This window comes from Peromyscus leucopus, chromosome 2 (assembly GCF_004664715.2).
Source record: "Peromyscus leucopus breed LL Stock chromosome 2, UCI_PerLeu_2.1, whole genome shotgun sequence".
Lineage (NCBI taxonomy): Eukaryota > Metazoa > Chordata > Mammalia > Rodentia > Cricetidae > Peromyscus > Peromyscus leucopus.
This window is the reverse complement of record NC_051064.1, coordinates 125078947-125095484: the sequence shown is the minus strand read 5'-3', so window position 1 is coordinate 125095484 and position 16538 is coordinate 125078947. Positions and strand designations below refer to the sequence as shown.

The 16538-nt window shown below is 52.0% G+C and overlaps 1 long non-coding RNA gene across 2 annotated transcripts in view; it reads left to right on the top strand.

Annotated features, from left to right (window-relative positions):
* The first annotated feature begins 6650 nt into the window (after positions 1–6650).
* LOC119087448 overlaps positions 6651–16538 on the top strand; it is a 35092-nt gene continuing 25204 nt past the window's right edge. The window contains exons 1-5 of one of the 2 annotated variants that reach the window (XR_005090903.1): positions 6651–6853; positions 8739–8813; positions 9935–9983; positions 10108–10168; positions 15428–15531. This is a non-coding gene — a long non-coding RNA (uncharacterized LOC119087448). Of the gene's footprint in view, positions 6854–8738; positions 8814–9934; positions 9984–10107; positions 10169–10854; positions 15532–16538 lie in introns of those variants that run through there. The other variant, XR_005090902.1, reaches the window with a different exon arrangement.

Here is a 16538-nt window from a genome sequence, read left to right as displayed (position 1 = left end):
ATACACACCCCAGACTCCACATGCCAGGAGCCGGAGCTAGTGACACCCACAGTCCTAATTACTTCTCTGTACTCGGAGAAAGTTCCCTCTCTGGCTCCAGTTTTCCCTGCTCAGTCAGGTAATAACTGCCAGCTGTGGCAGGCAGTCAGGTGGGCAGTGTGTTTTCAGTGTTACCAACAGGTGCCACCGAGATGGCTTTCTTGAACATTCTCTGCTGGCCTTCTGGAGTGGGAGTCTGGGGGTCGGAGGCTCGCTCTGATCCCTGTGGGTTCACACTGAGCTGCAGGCTGAAATGGATGCCCTTGCCCCAAGGGACTTGATGAGTGCTATTCAGAGAAGCTGTAAAGATTTAGATCTGGTACAGGAGTGGGGGATGGGATGCAAGGAAGTAGCAACTCCTGTGAAGTGGTTTGAGGGTCATTATCTGTGTCCTAATCTGGGTTGGAACCCCACAGCTGACCATGGAAGTACAGAGGCTGGGGACCAGGTACCTTTCAGAGCTGGAATGTGCAGAGGCCAGGGAAACTGCCTGTGTCTTGAGGGCTGGGAGCGAGGAAATACATCCCCGAATAAGAGACAGTATCACTGTTCCCTGGAAATGACTGTGACCCAGGAGAAAGACAAGTTCTCGACAGGTGGAATATAACCTTCTGTAGACGGCAGGCAAGCTTCCTGTGGATTCCCGGTCCCCAAGTGACACCTGGCTTAGCTCCTTGCCTTCCTGTCCCCAAAGACTCGAAAGACTCAAGGAGACCCCTCTGAGGTTTCATTAAGGCCGTCCATAGTCTGGTGCTGTCAGCAGAGGCTGGCTGGGATGTTGGGCCACCAAGGCCCTTGGTGGCGGCCAGGATAGGTGTCCTGGCATAGGCAAGCCAGGGCCTCTCTTCCCATTAGGCTTCCTGTGGGTGTCTCATGCCACTTTCAACTTTGCTTCCTGGTTCTCTCCCAGGAGCCAGCTCCATTCCTCAGCCCCAAGTGGCGCTCCTTGGGCCGGAAACAATGTGCGTTCTCCACGACTGGGAGTGGAAGTCAGCAGTTTGGCACCGTCTGGCTGGCAGCCTCTACCAGCTTCCTTTGGCACTTTATTGGCAAAGGCGGTGACATTTCTTTCAGTTGGGTGGGTGGAGCTGTTATGCAAACTCCCGTTCTCCTCATTCGCCAGATGAATATTCATGACTCAGGCAATCTGTACCAGCCAGACTTTCCTGAGGGCGGCAGCTTTTCTTCTCTTCCTCTCTTTCTTTCTCCTTCTCTCCTTCCCAGCTCTTTGGAAAGCTGAAGTGAGGCTATATTTAATTTACAAATACAGAGCTATTTAGCTTGCCTGTGAGATACAGGCTTTGGAGAAGAGGTGCCGGGGAACGGGGACGGCGACAGAGGCTCTGGGTCCTGACCTTGTGTCCCCAGGCCCCAGTGTCTACCACCTGGACCTCAGAGCCCAGGAATCCAGTGGGGCTGGGGGGGGGGCTTTGCTCTGAGAATCTTGGTGTGTCTGTGCTTGAGGACACAGCAGATCGCGTCACTTTAGGCCCCATCGGCCTCTGAGGCTGACATGGAAATCATAAGGCGGTGATGCTTGGGCCAGGCACATCAGCCTGTCACAGCTTCTGCCTCACTTCCATCCCTGCCTGCCCCCCTTCCTGCTCCACGCTTGAGGTCAAAGCACTGAGAACATGGGACATTTCCTAGTCATTGGCTTCCTTAGGAAGAACCCGTCAGGATTTGGGGGTCCTATTCCTGGGAGACACACTGATTCCTTTCTAAGGACAGCTCTGCTAGGTACAGTGGTACATGCCTGTGATGCCAGCATGTGGGAGGGGAGGTGGAGGCAGGAAGAGCAAGCGTCCAAGGTCATCCTCAGCTAGATAGCGAGTTTAGGATCATCCTCGCTACATGAGATCTTGAGACCGTGTCTCAGAAAACAAACAAAAACAAAACAAAAACTAGAAAGAAAACACAGCCACCCAAAAGGGAAAAATTCCCTGGTTTCCTTTGTCTCTTCCCCAAAGAGGCACCAGACACCCTGGCAGAGGGGTCAGAATCTCCAGAGATTTCCAAGAAATTTGGTCCTAGCAAGGATGTGCTCGCATGAGTATGTCTTGTGTGTAAATATTTATGCACAGCTTAAGTGAGTCTGTGTGCCTACATCTATGTTCAAGTGTTTGCGTGTGTGTCTGTATGTGTAAGGGCGTGAATGTGTGTGTTGAGGGAAGCCTGGGAATGTTTGCATGTGTGAATGTGCCTCTCCAGTTGAGTTGCCTGTGTGCCTCTGTGGGTCTGGAGGTATTGAGTGTGTGGGTCCTCCTGGGGGGGGGGGAGCTGAGCCTTGTGTGTGTGTGTGTGTGTGTGTGTGTGTGTGTGTGTGTGTGTGTAAGTGGATTGACTGTAGGTGTCAGAATCCAGGAGAGAGGCAGAGGGAGAAGGGTGGGGAGAGCCAGTTAGGATCTGGGGCATGCTTTCTGACCTCCATCCTCTCCTGAACCTTTTCCTTGCTGGGGATGGAGAGGAGGAGGAGGAGGACCCCCCCACCCTAAGTGATGCAAATTCTATCCAAGGATGCGAACAGAAGGTTTTCCAGCACAGAGCGTCCTGAAATCACTTTGTATTCCCCCTCCTTCTTTCATCTAATCAAAATAGCAGTATTAGGCTCACCCATGCTCACTGCTGCCCACCGTTCAACTCAGCCCCAGGGGTAGGGTGAGGAAGGAGGGAGGCTGTCCTGTTTGACCCCCTTTGAGAGCACCTTTCAGCTTGTAGCCAAGGAGCTGTCTCCCAGATCTCCTCTTCCCATGCGGCCCATGCCTTAGTGGCAAGAGCCAGCTGCCTCCCAGCCTGCCAGCAACTGCCAGGCTCTTCCAGAACCCACATCTAGGCCCAGTCTCATTTACAGATATGCAGATTTGCCTCTTTTCTGGTATGCAAATGGAGACATGACAAATAACTAATTAGGGTCAAAAGAAGCACTTGAACCAATTAGTGGAAGGAGCGGTCCCTTTCAGCTGGGAGGAGCTGACTCCCAGACACTCAGGATCTCCCGATCTCGGTGGTGGTCATGGTGGGGTGATGACCGTGACTGCCTTGTCCCTCACCCTCTACCCCTGTGTCGTGAGACTGGGAAAGACTTGGATGGAAAAAGGATTGAAGACTGTATTATAATTTCTCCGTTGATGGCACCCCTTCACCACTCCAGACAATTATGAGTGGCTACTTAGAGTGTGGTATTGAGAAGGAGTCTGAGGCTAAGAGACGGGGATGGATTAGTGATGTCTGCAGTGGGCAAGTCCTTGGACGCTGGCCGGTTACAGGCTCCACATTTATTGGCCGTGAAAATACGCTTGGAACAAGAGGCTGTCTACTGCTTTGATTGAGTTCTTTGGCCTTGAGCGCAGCTTCCTGGTGTAAAGCTGATGCATGAGAGTTTCTGTAATAAGTAGACACGGGATGGTTAGACAAAGGCTCTTCGTCATCTGGGAGGGGATGTGTCAATTTAGCATGTCAGCGGGGGCATCCACATTGTCCCGTGTCAGAGGTGAGGCTGCTGAAGGCTGGAGAGGGTGGGTGGCTTGGGCCGGCGGCAGCAGAGGCCTCTCAGGCGGGCCTGCACGCGGCTGGTCTGTTCTGTCTGCTGCTGTCGGATCCTGGCTTCCCCGAGCCACCCCCATGTTGGTGCACCAAGCGGGCCACAACAAGCCCGCTGGCTTGGCTCCACTGCTGGGTGTGAAATTTGGTTGAATTGGCAACGCTGAGAATGGGGCAATTGCCGTCCTGCAGCCTGGGGCCTGGGCCAGGGCCAGTGGGCAGATGCAGGGCTGGTGGGTGGCTAAGTACTAGGGAGTTAGTCAAAGCGAGCGAGAGTGAGTCAAGGGGTGACCTGGCTTGAGGAGAGTGTCTTCAGGGGTGGCGAAAGCCAGGACACACTTCAGAGAATAGCCCAGCCATGTGTTGCAGGCAGTGGCAGGATGTGTCAGGACATGTCTGGGTGGGGGTGCTGTCACACAGGTGTGTGTGTGTGTGTGTGTGTGTGTGTGTGTGTGTGTGTGTGTGTGTGTTCATGTCATTTCAGGAATACATGTGATATATAGTTGTACATGCCTATGTCGAGGTGTGCGTGAGTGTGAGCCTGTATGTCTGTTTGATTTTGTTTATCTTTGCCGTACTGGAAACGTGACCTAGGGCCTTGTGTAAGCTAAGGAATCATTCTACCTCCAAGCTTCACTTTCAGCCTCACGTGTCCGTGTATAACTAAACTAGTGTGAGGGGATCTGTCATGTCTGTGGACACACGTTTAGGTTTCTGCCTGTGTCTGAATACAGTTTCTTCAGCCTGCCCGCCTGTGTCTGTAGTAAGTGTGGATACCTGTCTGTCTGTGGATGTGGACCTTGGACCTTCTGTTGGCATACGTCTGTACATGTGTTACTGCACATCTGTGTCACAGCCCTCTGTCTTGTACACATCTGTAAAGCTGCCCATGTGTGTGCGTGTGTCAGTGAGCCTCTGTTTCTGGGCTTATATGTGGGTGCATTTCTTGTTGTGTGTGTCCACCGGAGAGGTGGATGCTGGATGGGCTCTTTTGTGTGTTCTCACCCTTGCCTTGAGCTCCTGGGCCCTCACGATCCTTTGCTCTGCTGAGAAGGGCTTGGGACTCTTGGAGAAGGACCTGACGGCCCTTTGGTACTTACTCATCCCTCCCTCCTTTCTGATCTCATCCCATATTCCTTTTCTGTTCTTCCTTCCATGACCCCTGCCTCATGTTCTCCCTTTTTACATTCCCTGTTCTCAACTCTCTTGAAGAGACTGGGCCTTGGGCTGCCATGCAAGTCACTGTTGAAGCCCCCTTTCCATGAACTCACTTCAGAGCCGCACAGGCTCCTGGGACATTAAATTAAAACCACTGCCTTCCCCACTGTATTTATTATTTCCTCCCTGGCCTCTCCTTTTCTTTGCAACCATTTTTTTTTTTAAAGTATATGTATATGTGTGTGTTTGTGTGCAGGTATGTTCATAAGTACAGGTGCCTACAGAGTCCAGTAGAGGGCATCGGATCTTCTAGGCCTGAATTACAGGTAGTTGCGAACTGCTTGCTCAACATGGGTGCTAGGAGCTGAACTGGGGGTCCTCTGGAAGAGCAGCAAGTGCTTTTAACCTCTGAGATATCTCTTCATCTCCCCCAGCTTTCTAATTTGAGATAAGGCCTTACTGTGTAGCTTAGACCAGCCTGGAACTCACGATCCCCCTGCCTAAGCCTTACAAGGGCAGGGATGTACTCCCGTGCTCAGCTTTCAACTGTAATTTATTTATTTACTTACTTACTTATTTTTTAAATAATTTATTTTTATTTCATGTACATTTATGTTTTGCCTGCATGTATGTCTGTGTGAAGGTGTTGGATCCCTGGAAACTAGAGTTACAGACAGTTGTGAGCTTCCACATGGGTGCTGGGAATTGAACCCAGGTCCTCTGGAAAAGCAGCCAGTGCTCTTAACCACTGAGCCAACTCTCCAGCCCTCAACTGTATCTTAATAATCACCTCAAATGGTGGCTGAGGCTAAGAAGCCCTGGCTTTCCCTCTTCTCTGGGGTGTAGTCCCAGCCAGCCGTCCATGGCTCTGCACCTGCTGGCAGTTAGGCTGATGTAGACCTGACAGCATCCTTAACCCAGCTCTGCTGCGGGCCGTCCCATCCACCGTGCTTTCTGCCATCATCTCTGGACCTTTCCTGGAATTGTCCTGGTGGGGATCAAAAGCCAGCTGTTCCTAGTGGGGTTTCCAGGCTGGCTCCAAGTGTCTTGTTCTTTTTAATATTAAAACATATAAGCTTTATTTTTATTTTATTGTGTGGGTGTTTTGCTCGCATGTATGCCAAGGTACCATGTGTAGTGCCTGTGAAGGCCAGAAGAGGGTGGTTGGATCCCCTAAAACTGGAGTTAGAGATGCTTGTGAGCTGCCATGTGGGTGCTGGGAATCAAACCCAGGTCCTCTGAAGAGCAGCCAGTGCTCTTACCTGCTGCGCCATCTCTCCAGCCCCCTTTCTAATGTTTTTTGATAGCCTTTGAGGGAGGGCCTGGGTCAGATCCACCTTGCCTGCCCCATAGTTCACTGGCCCAGAACCTGGCCTCCAACAGAGCTAAGAGATGGTTTTGGTAAGAAATGAGGTACCCCAGCTTATTTATACCTCATACTTATCAGATGCCCCCCATCTTCCCTTCTCCTCGAAATCCTCTCCCTTTGTTTACGACTTTATTTATATTTATTATTTTTGAGATGGGGTGTCACTATGTATTGGCTGGCCTGGAGCTTACTATGTAGAGCAGGCTGGCCTTGAACTCACAGAGGTCCTCTTGCCTCTGTCTCTCAAGTGCTGGAAATAAAGGTGTGGGTCACCATGCCTGGCCCTTTGCCAATAACTTTAATAGAATAGACTTTAAAAGAAAAAAATATTAAAAGTTGGAAGGTTCAAAAATAAAAATAATTAACATTGATGAATGCCATCCAAGGGACTGGAGAGGTGTCTCTGGTAAAGAGCACTTGCTGGCTGGGCGGTGGTGGCCCACACCTTTAATCCCAGCACTCGGGAGGCAGAGGCAGTCAGGTCTCTGTGAGTTCGAGGCCAGCCTGGTCTACAGAGTGAGTTAGTTCCAGGACAGCCAGGGCTGTTATACAGAGAAACCCTGTCTTTGGGGTGGGGTGGGGGGAAGCATTTGCTGCTCTTGCAGAGGACCTGATGCCTGTACTCTCTTAGTTCTCGGCCCCATTCTTGCAAGTACATCCAAGGCCAAGGTGGTCCTTCCTGGAGGCGCCCACTCATCCAGGCCTGTCCACAGAAGGAATCCAGACCTGGAATGAACTCAGCCTGAGGTAGGAAGTCAGCCAGGCACTGGGAAGGTGGAGGTTGGTAGCTGACTGAAGAGCACCTGGGTTGCTGGGGAGGGGCCAGGGCTGCACTGTGCACTAGAGAACACTTCCTGAAGGAGGGCTGAGGCGGCTGTGTTTGCCTGTCTCTCCACCGCTTAGAACAGTGCCTCACAGAGACACCTCTGTGTGTGTGCCGTCAGCGCCTGGAATAGGGGTGGGGTCTAGCCATTTCAGGGCAAGAAGAAGCATCGTGGTACAGTTGGGGCCTCAGGGCAGTCCTTGGGGTAACGGGGGGGGGGGGATGGTCATACCCACCTCCACTTTTCAAGTTGTTTCTTCCAAAGGGAGCAAGGATTCTTTACAACTGGAGTCATTTATACTGATCTAAACCCAACCTGTTGGCGGCTAAGCATAGTTTTGGGTTCTAGAACAAGACTTATTGTTATTTATTATGATTATTGTTAATTTGTGGGCTCCTTTCTTTCCTTCTCTCTCTCTCTCTCTCTCTCTCTCTCTCTCTCTCTCTCTCTCCCTTTCTCTCTCCCCCCCCCCCCTCTCTAGCAGTCTGGTAAAACCTATGGGTCCTTCTCAAAACAGTTCTTTTTTTTTTTTTTGGACTGGGGCTGGTGGGGTATCAGTGGCAGGGTTTCATGTAGCCCAGGTTGGACTCATACTCCCTATAGCAGAGACTGACTCTGAACTTCCTCCCCCCACTCTCCAAGCATGCAGAGGAAGAACCCAGAGCTGCCTTTGCAGACTGGAGTGTTAGTCTACACAAGAAGTCAAACCGGCCATTTGAACCACATTCTAACCCCTGGTTAGAACCACATTTCAACACAACGCGTTTCCTTTGGAGTGCTGTGTCTTATTTTATGTATCTACAAATACTGTTTGAGGGCTGGAGAGGTGGTTCAGAGGTTAAGAGCATTTGCTGCTCTTGCAGAGGACCTGGGTTCGGTTCCCAGTACCTCATTGTGGCTCACAACCGTCTGTAACTTCGGATCCAGGGGATCTGACATACTTTTCTAGCCTCTGCAGGCACCAGGCATGCCCATGGTACACATGTACACACACATGCAGGCAAAGCACTCATACACAGAAAATAAAAATACATACATCATAAGAACACTGTTTGAAGCTAGGTGTGGTGGCACACACCTAGAATGTTAGCTTTCAGAAACTTAGGCAGGAGGGTGGCAAGTTTGGAGCCAGCCTGGGCTGCATAAGCACGAGTCTTTCTCAAAAAATAGATAGGAGCTGAGGATGTGCCCCTGTTGGTGGAGCACTCCCCGAGGGTGTGTGCGTGCCTGCCTGCCTGCATGCCTGCGTGCGTGCATGAATCCTCGGGTTTGATTCCCAGCGCTGCATAATCTGGGTGGGTGGGACAGACTTGTAATTCCAACCCTCAGGAGGTAGAGCTAGGGGCCCTTGGGGGAATGCCCCAGGAACAAGAGAGCTGGGCTTCTGTGCAGGAGGTGAGCTGCAAATTCATCTCTCAGGGCTTCTGGGGTCAGGGTTGTAGGTAGATGCTTCTGCCTGGGTGAGAAAGGACTTCCCGGGGCTTCTTTGCAAGTGATCTGAGAGGTAACCTAGGGTTACAGGATCTTTCTCCTCCAGCCAGCCCAAGCAACACAAGCCACTCTGGAAATCTGAAAACGGTCCCTTGCTACTGGCCTCTGCTCGTCCTGTTTGTGTGAAGGAGCTTGCAGCAAAGACACCTCTCTTTTGCTTTAGCACAGTAGCTGGTCTTGGTCCTCTGAAGACAGTGAGCTTCCGGCTGAGGCAACATGACAGCGTTCTGAGTCAGGGTGACTTAGAAGCCACTCAGCTGCTAACTGCTCCGACTTCCAAAGTGGGGTCTTGATGGGCTCTCTTCCTGTTTCTGCAGATCTTTTTTTCTGGAGTTTCAGGGTCCTCAGCCTTGCCCGGGACCGTCTTCATAACTGCTGGTCCAAAAACCAAGGTAGGAGTGTGGATGGGGTCACGGATGCCCAGCCTGGGCTAAAGCTAAATGGTATAACCTGGGGTGGCAGAGCTGGCTCTAGAGTCCCAGTCTCTAACCACCCCCCTACCCCACCCCCTGCTGCTGAGAGTGGAGCCAGAACAGCAGGGAACTGAGGCAGGAGGGAAGGGCAGCCTGGGTCCCCTTTGATAAGCACATCATGCTCGCCACCTAAAGCACCTCTGTGGATGGGGAGCCGGGGATGGTCTATTAGCTTTCCCCCCCGCTGTCCCCCGAGGGTGCATTTGTCTGTTTTGCATTTTTTCCAGGCTGTAGTTAGACAACTCCTGGTCCTGGGGGGGAGTGCAGCGAAGAGAAAATGTCAGGGCGACACGCCGCCAAGATAACATTAGCGAAATATCAAGTCCTTTATGATGTCAGGAGGGATTCCTTCCCGCTGCCGGAGCTGCCTAATGACATCATAAAACAGGCCTGCAGCAGTCGCAGCCCCCCTGAGTCATCAATCAGGCCTGTCTGGAGGGCTCCGGGAGGCAGGGTGGGGGTGCAAGATTTTAGACTCAAAGGAAGCCTCAACACAGCAGCACCATGAAGGGCTGAGGGACTGAAGACACCTACAGGCTCAGTCAGGGCCAGGTCCCTGAGGCTCACCTGGGCTCCAGGAGGCCGGCATGAATCCGGAATTGTAGTCCCCCCCAAGATATTGACGCCCCACCTACTAATGCTCCCCAGAGAGGCTAGCTCCTAGCCATGAGAACTCAGTGGGACTGAGCAGGAGGAGGGCTGGCTGATCTGTGGCTCCGGGGACACCAAACTTGACAGGGAAAGACACTGCTGGGTCCATAGGTTTCCCTGCCATGAGATGCAGGGTCAACCCCCTAGAGACACACAGAGGGTGTCTCTGACTCCCTGGAGGCAGGCGTGTGTTTCTGTATGTCATGTGGCTTGCTTGTGTGTGCTCCTCTGTCTCTGTTTCTGGGGAGTGTTCAGGGCACATACACAAAGGGGGGGGTGTCTGTGTGTGTCAGTGCTTTGTGCATACATGTTCACCTGTGTTGGGTGTGTCTTTCTTACTGTCCGGGGACCTCTCTGTATGTCCATAGCTTGTGTCTGTCTAATTGCAGATGTTGGAGGGGACCAGGAAGCCTGAAGAGGAAAGGACGTTCCTGGAGGGTGAGTGGGTGCATGGGACATATGGGCCAAGGACATCCCTGCCTTACCCCCGGCTGAGAATGGTATTGTGTCGGAGTTGTCCAGAGCAATTAGTAACCCTTCCTGTGTTCCTGTCTCACCTCAGATCAATGAATCCGGCTTCCAGGAGCCAGGGTCCAGGCACTACTGTTTTAAAGGCTCCCTAGGTGATTCTAAAGGACATCGAGGCCCTACTATTCCAAGTGCGGTCTGAGGGTTTTCTGCGTTGGCTCTACTCAAGGGCTTCTAGGAAACACAAAAGAGTATCAGCCCCTGGGCTGGACCCCACGCACCACACTCCGAATTTGTACCCTTTAGTTTGTATTTGACCAGAGTCCCAGGTGACCCGTGCATCAATTCAAGGTTGAGAACCCTGGAGCTAGGCTTCTCAGCTGGAACATGCAAGAAGACATATTTGCTAACTCCTGGGAGATTCTGCTACTGCCCGATGGAAGCAGTCAGGGCAGGAGCGTGAGGACTTGCTTTTTCTTTTCTTTCTTAAAAAGTTATTGTTATTATTGTGATACTGATTCTGATGATGATGACGACGACGACGACGACGCATGTGCATGCATGATGTTGGCGTGTGTGGAGGTCAGAGGACAACTTCAGTGGAACTGGTTGTCTCCTCTCACCTTACATGGGTTCAGGCCGGCTTGCTTTTCTAATGAGTGAATTCCAGGTGCTGCTGTTCCTGCCACCTGCTGTCCAGAGACCTACTGGGAGAAATGACTGGAACAGCTGTGGCAGATGAAGAAGGATGTGGAGCTCTCTGTCTCTCTGTCTCTGTTTCTCTCTGTCTCTGTCTCTGTTTCTCTCTCTCTCTCTCTCTCTCTCTCTCTCTCTCTCTCTCTCTCTCTCTCTCTCTCGTGTGTGTGTGTGTGTGTGTGTGTGTGTGTGTGTGTGTGTGTGCATGCGCGCGCATGTGCACATTAATGGCATAAGGAGGGCAGAATGGAAGGAGAGTCCATATTCTCTTCAGGAGTCTGCCTTCCCATTGTTGCCAAAGCTGGGGTAACATAAGAGAGCAGGAAACAGGGGCACTGGCATTTGGACCCTTCTGCTTTCTATGGAGTTCACTCCTCCAGTTCCTTGAGTCCTGAGTGTAAGAGTCAGTGTGCCCCCACATCTTCATGGGACTTAGCAATCTCTGGAGGCTCAGGAACCCAGGCTGCCATATCCCAGCTTGCCTGGCACACTCTGGGTCATAAGAATCTGTGTTTCATTCTCCGCAGCTGGCAGGTAGTCTTGTGCACCCCTCTGTAACAGTAGTTACCAGAGTGATTAAAGTTTGACTGAAGTAGAAGGAAGGATCCAGGAGTGCAGGTGGAGGTGACTTAGGCATGTTTTCAAGGGGGAAGCTCACTGGGACCCCGCCCCTCTAGGCGCTCTCTCCTTGCCAGGCTTCTGGGGGTCCTTTGCAGGATGTCAAACTATGGATCAGAGTTCAATCAGGTAGGGGTGGGTATGGTAGTAGGGGACATCTTTCCCACAGGGCAGTCAGCCCTCTTTGTCTGTCTGTCCATCTGGTGGGGAGGCCAGAAGAGGGTGGAGGTGGCAGTGGGAAGAGCAGGCAGGCAGGCGGGCGGGCGGGGGCTCAGCGGCAGCCGCGGTCCCGCCTGGAGGTAGACTGTAGTATCAGCATCTCCTTTGCCTGCATTGGCGGAGCAGATAGTGATCAGCCAGAATACCAGAGGTGTGAGGCAGGCATGACTTCACCCAGGGTGTGCCTGCTCCCTGAGCCCTGCCAGGCCACCCTCCCTGCCCGCTCCCAGCACCCCCCACCCCCACCAGGCTAGACAACAAGCTTCAGCCAGCCACAGCAGGGCCGTCCCAACGCGCTGGCTGGGTCCCAGCCAGCTAGACTCAGGCAGGGAACGAGATACCTCTTTGGAATCAGCTTCTACCAAACCCTGAGGGCTTCACGGTGGTCCCAGATCGTCTCTTGGGCCCTGGGTGCTGGAACACTTTGGGGATAGAGTTGGAGCCAGGGAGAACTATTTAGGACTAAAATCACACGCCAAACCTATGGGCGAAAAAGAAGGGCCATTGATACTCTCAAATGATGGAGGAGACTTGGAGGCCCAGCTCCGCTTGGGCCAGGAGACAAAAATGAGGAAGTAAGAGGCCCAGCAGCATGGGCCAGCAGAAGGACACCTACTGTGTGTCTGGCACCATGCTAGCAAATACCAATTTGGAAATCACACCCAGAAAAGCCGGAAAAGATGGTAGGAAGAATCTACCAAGCCAAATATATAAAACATCTCTTGGTAACTGCATTTTCCATCCACCCCAAGATTCCCATTGTGGCAAGATGGGCTGTCAAAGTCGAGTGTTAGACCGTGGAACTGGTGTGGACATGGGTGGTTGCCCCTAGGAGCCATGTGGGTCCTGACAACCCAAGGACAAGGTCTCAGTTGAGGGTCTGGGGCAGAAAATGGGCTGGGCGGTCACTGAGATCCTGTCCTTAGCTCTTGGTGAGGGGCTCCTGCTGTCCCCGCTCGGTCCCATCCTCACTCCGCTGTCCTCATTTGCACCTGCGAGCACACTCAGGCCCTTCCCACGCAGCCTCGCTTACCTCCTCTCCTACCCTGCTTGTACCCACCACCTCCACACACACCCTCCACCCACACTCGCAGGCAGGCAGGCAGGCAGGCCTCGGCCAGGAGCTTTGCACAGAGAGCTGGGAAGGCATCTTTGCACACCGTGGATCCACCTGGGATGCTCTTCCTTTCTGTAGCTTCAAGTCGAGTCCCAAATCCAGCAGGGAATGGGCACACAGGGCCCATGTCTAAAGCCCACTTTCCGGGGCTCCTTGTTGCCACTTCCTTCCTTGAGGGTTCAAGTGTCTTCAAGAGCACCCCCGTTCCTCTCTGTGCTTCCCAGGGACCCTTGCTGGGTTGCTGTGTGTGGTTCATGGTGCCATTTCTTTGTTTTTAATTCAGTTTTGTGTTCTCTGACCTTTCCACATTTGACCTTCTGCTGAACTCTGGGAAACAAGGGAGGAAAAGATGTGCCCATTCACAGAGCAACGGGGTCTGAACTGAGCATGGCCACCAAGCTGGTCACGCTGTTCCCTCGCCTTGCCCCACCTGTCCACGCTCACCTCAGCTCATTCTCCCTCCTGTGTGTGACAGTCACCCTCCTCCTCCTCCTCATCTCTCCTGCCTCCCTCACGCCCTTCCTCACACTGTCTCGGGATGGTTGCTAACACCTCCCTGGTCACGTCCTTGTGTGCTGGGCCAGTATCGGAGAGCTGTGGGAGTCTCCGAGCCTTCCCTGGCTGCTGGCAATCTCAGTCTCTTGCTTTGGCACTGAGAGAGGGAGGGCAGGGAGGACCCTGCACAGGTGAGTAGAGGTTCCTCTTGGGCTCTGGGTAAGGGCCTTGGCAATCTTGAAGGCCTGGAACATGGTGGAGAGCTGACAGACGAAGGAAACAGGGGAGGAAGAGGCGAGAGAAGAGTTCAAAGTCTGAGAAGAAGTGATAGAGTAGTCTCTCTTATTCGTGGCTTCCCTTTCTTCAGCTCTAGCTAGGCATGGTTGGTCAAGATCTCAGAATATTAAATGGGAAACTTTAGAAATAAACAGTGTATGAGTTTTACGTTGCATACCGTTCTGAGTTGTGGGATGAAATAGCCCTCTCCACTCTGCTTCACCTGGTGGTAAATTATTGCTGGTTCAGTGTATGCACACTGTATATGCTATGCTACCTACGCAAGTCACTTAGCGTCTATGGGACAAGGTGATAGCTGTGGATTTAAGCATCTACTAGGGAGGGAGGGGTGTTATAGGATATGTCCCTGTAGATAAAGAAGTACTCCTCGAGGGGTAGCAGACAGGTATGATCTCATCACCAAGCACCCCTAAAAAGCCAGTCTTTGCTTAATATATTTGGGTCTATCTCAGTACACATGGGTGACACCACATGGGATGCATAACCTGATCCCTGGGCTCTAGCTGGCCTCAGCGTTTCGCTCCTGCCGTGGTAGACAGGCGAGGGTCCTCAAGTACTAGGGTTTGGAAAGTGGCAAGCCTCTTTTGAGGCTGGTCTGATTCTGGGATTCTCCCATCTTCCACTTCATGGGCCCCCAGCAGGCTGTGGGCTTGACACCCCTCAGTTCAACCTTCCAGGAAGCTTTATAAGGGGTGAGAAATCAGTGTTCTGGGAAATTTTGTGAATTCTGGGCAGCCTCTGGCCCTACCTTGTGTGGATGGCCTTCAGGCTTTTCTCAGGCACTGGGTCCAAGGTTTCCTTTTTGCTTGTGATAGCTGGGACCTGAGAGGCTGCCTGGGTCAGGGTAGGAGTGAGGGCTCTGCAGAAGGAGCTGGGCATTCCTTCTGCTCAGCCTGATAACTGGTGAGCACTTGGGAAGGTTTTGATCCAACTCAAGCCACTCTGCAGATAGCCCTGGGCCCTTCCTTTTGCCTGGGTGGCAGGAGGACCCACCCGAAACCCTGGCGAGGGCTAAGACCTTTGCTAACAGCCAGGAGCCATCCCAGGAACTCAACCAAGGATGGTGGCAGTATCAGCAAGTCCTTTTTTGTCCCCACAGCATGCACCCGCCCCAGGACAGAGGGGCCTTGGCAGCCTTCAGCCTGGTTATCTGATTTGGGGGCTGATGGGGTTTCTAATGGGAAAACAATATGTTAATTTCAGAATGTTCCTGATTAGATGAAAATGATACGGCTTCAAAGTTACTTCCTTAATTTATTCAGAAAATAACAAGAGAGAATTCTCTGCTATGATCCTTAATTAAACCGGAGCCTCCACCTCCCAGGCAAAACAGGCTCTGCTTTCCAGGTGTGGGGAACAAAGGCGCCCCTGGCCTGAGTCTCCTAGTGGCCGCCTTGGGGTCTCCACCTAGTCAGGCTGTCAGTTAGCCTGTAGCAGCGTTGGCCGAGGTGGGCAATAGGTGTAACTCCCCCCATTGCAGGGACCCCTCAAATTCAGAGTCATCCTAGAATCACATCAGTCTTCCATACCTTCATCCTGTTAATGACCCAGATCCACAGTCTTAGTGCACCGAGGTTGGAGCTGGAATCCCGGGGCATCTTTAAATATGGAACAGCTGTAGAATATGGAAGGCACTGATGGGTCCAGGTAGGAGCTACACTGAGATCAGCCAAAGAAAACTCATCCAGGGACTTTGGAGAGGATGAGACATAGTTGTATTGAGGTTACTTCCTTAATGAATTTGGAGAGGATGAGGCATGGTTAGGTCGAGGTTACTTCCTTATTTATCTGGTAGGCCACTAGAATCAATGGGAAGGAAGCTGTGGTGGTTTTTTGGGTCCAAAAACACATAGGAACGGGGACAGAACTAAGGTAGAGGAACTTCACAGCTGGGGTCAGAATGCCAAAACTTGGAGAGGAAACAAGACATGCATCCTCAGTTTCTCTTTTCCTCCCCCTCCCTCTCCTGTAGGCACAACACATGGCAGACTGTCCTGGAAGCTGGAGGTCAGGGGAGCATACTTTGTAGATGAGGCTCCTGGGACACAGGCAAGACAGAATGAATGTCGGAACAGAGTAAGTGAGTAGAGAATGGCCAGCTCAAGGTGATGGGAAATATCCTCCATCCTTCTCCTGTTTCCAAATTGTTCACCTTCCTGGTCATCCCCCACAGCAGTCCTGGGTACCTATTCCTGTCTCTTGGAGGAAACCAACTCAGAGAGGTCAAGTGGTGTACTTGAAATCACATGGTCAGGATGCCACGGATTCAAATTCTCCCTTCCCTGAACAAAGTCTTGGTGATGAAAGAGTTGGCCTGAGTAGGTGTGATGAAGTAAGTTTTTGGTGTGACTGAGGCTTGCCTGGAAGCTTCTACAGGGTTGCAAGGGAAGCCTTCCTGCTGCTCCCGTGGGAAGGGATATAGAATACCTTCTGCTCCCCACAAACCAAGCAAGAGTCAATCCCCAGGACCTAAACATTTCTTACCGACTGAGACGGCCTATGCTTGGGATCTGCTGCATCCAGAGCTGGAAAAGATGCCTACAGTATGGACCTAGAATGGAAGGAACCCCTCTTTCCGGGATGTCTTCTCTTGGGACCACCTGGACTTTCCATTGCAGGGTGCCCGTGGGTGATGTTTGAACATCTCATTACCCTTTCCTGCCAGGAAGTTTCTCATCTGCTGAGCAATGTAGCCAGGGACTGGATGAGGATGCAAGGGGAAAGTTGGTTTTTTTTGGGCGGGGACAGGGTAGGGTCTCCTGATTTTGAATTCTAGTGTAGCAAAGGTTAGAGAGTTAAAGGCCTGAGCCTTGAAGCTGCAGCTGAAGAGGACACTAAAGGGCAAAAGACATCATGTCATGAGGGTAGGGAGCCTGGCGTGGGGACAAGTGGTACCTGTGTGCATCTGAATATATGAAGATAGGTGTGTGTGTGTGTGTGTGTGTGTGTGTGTGTGTGTGTGTGTGTTAGTGTGTGAGTGAAAGAGAGAATGGGGATGTGTGTTGGGGGGGGGAGAGAACTGTGAAGGTGATAAGGGTCAGAGTGAAAGGAAATGTCATGGATGGACCATGCCAGATGATGAC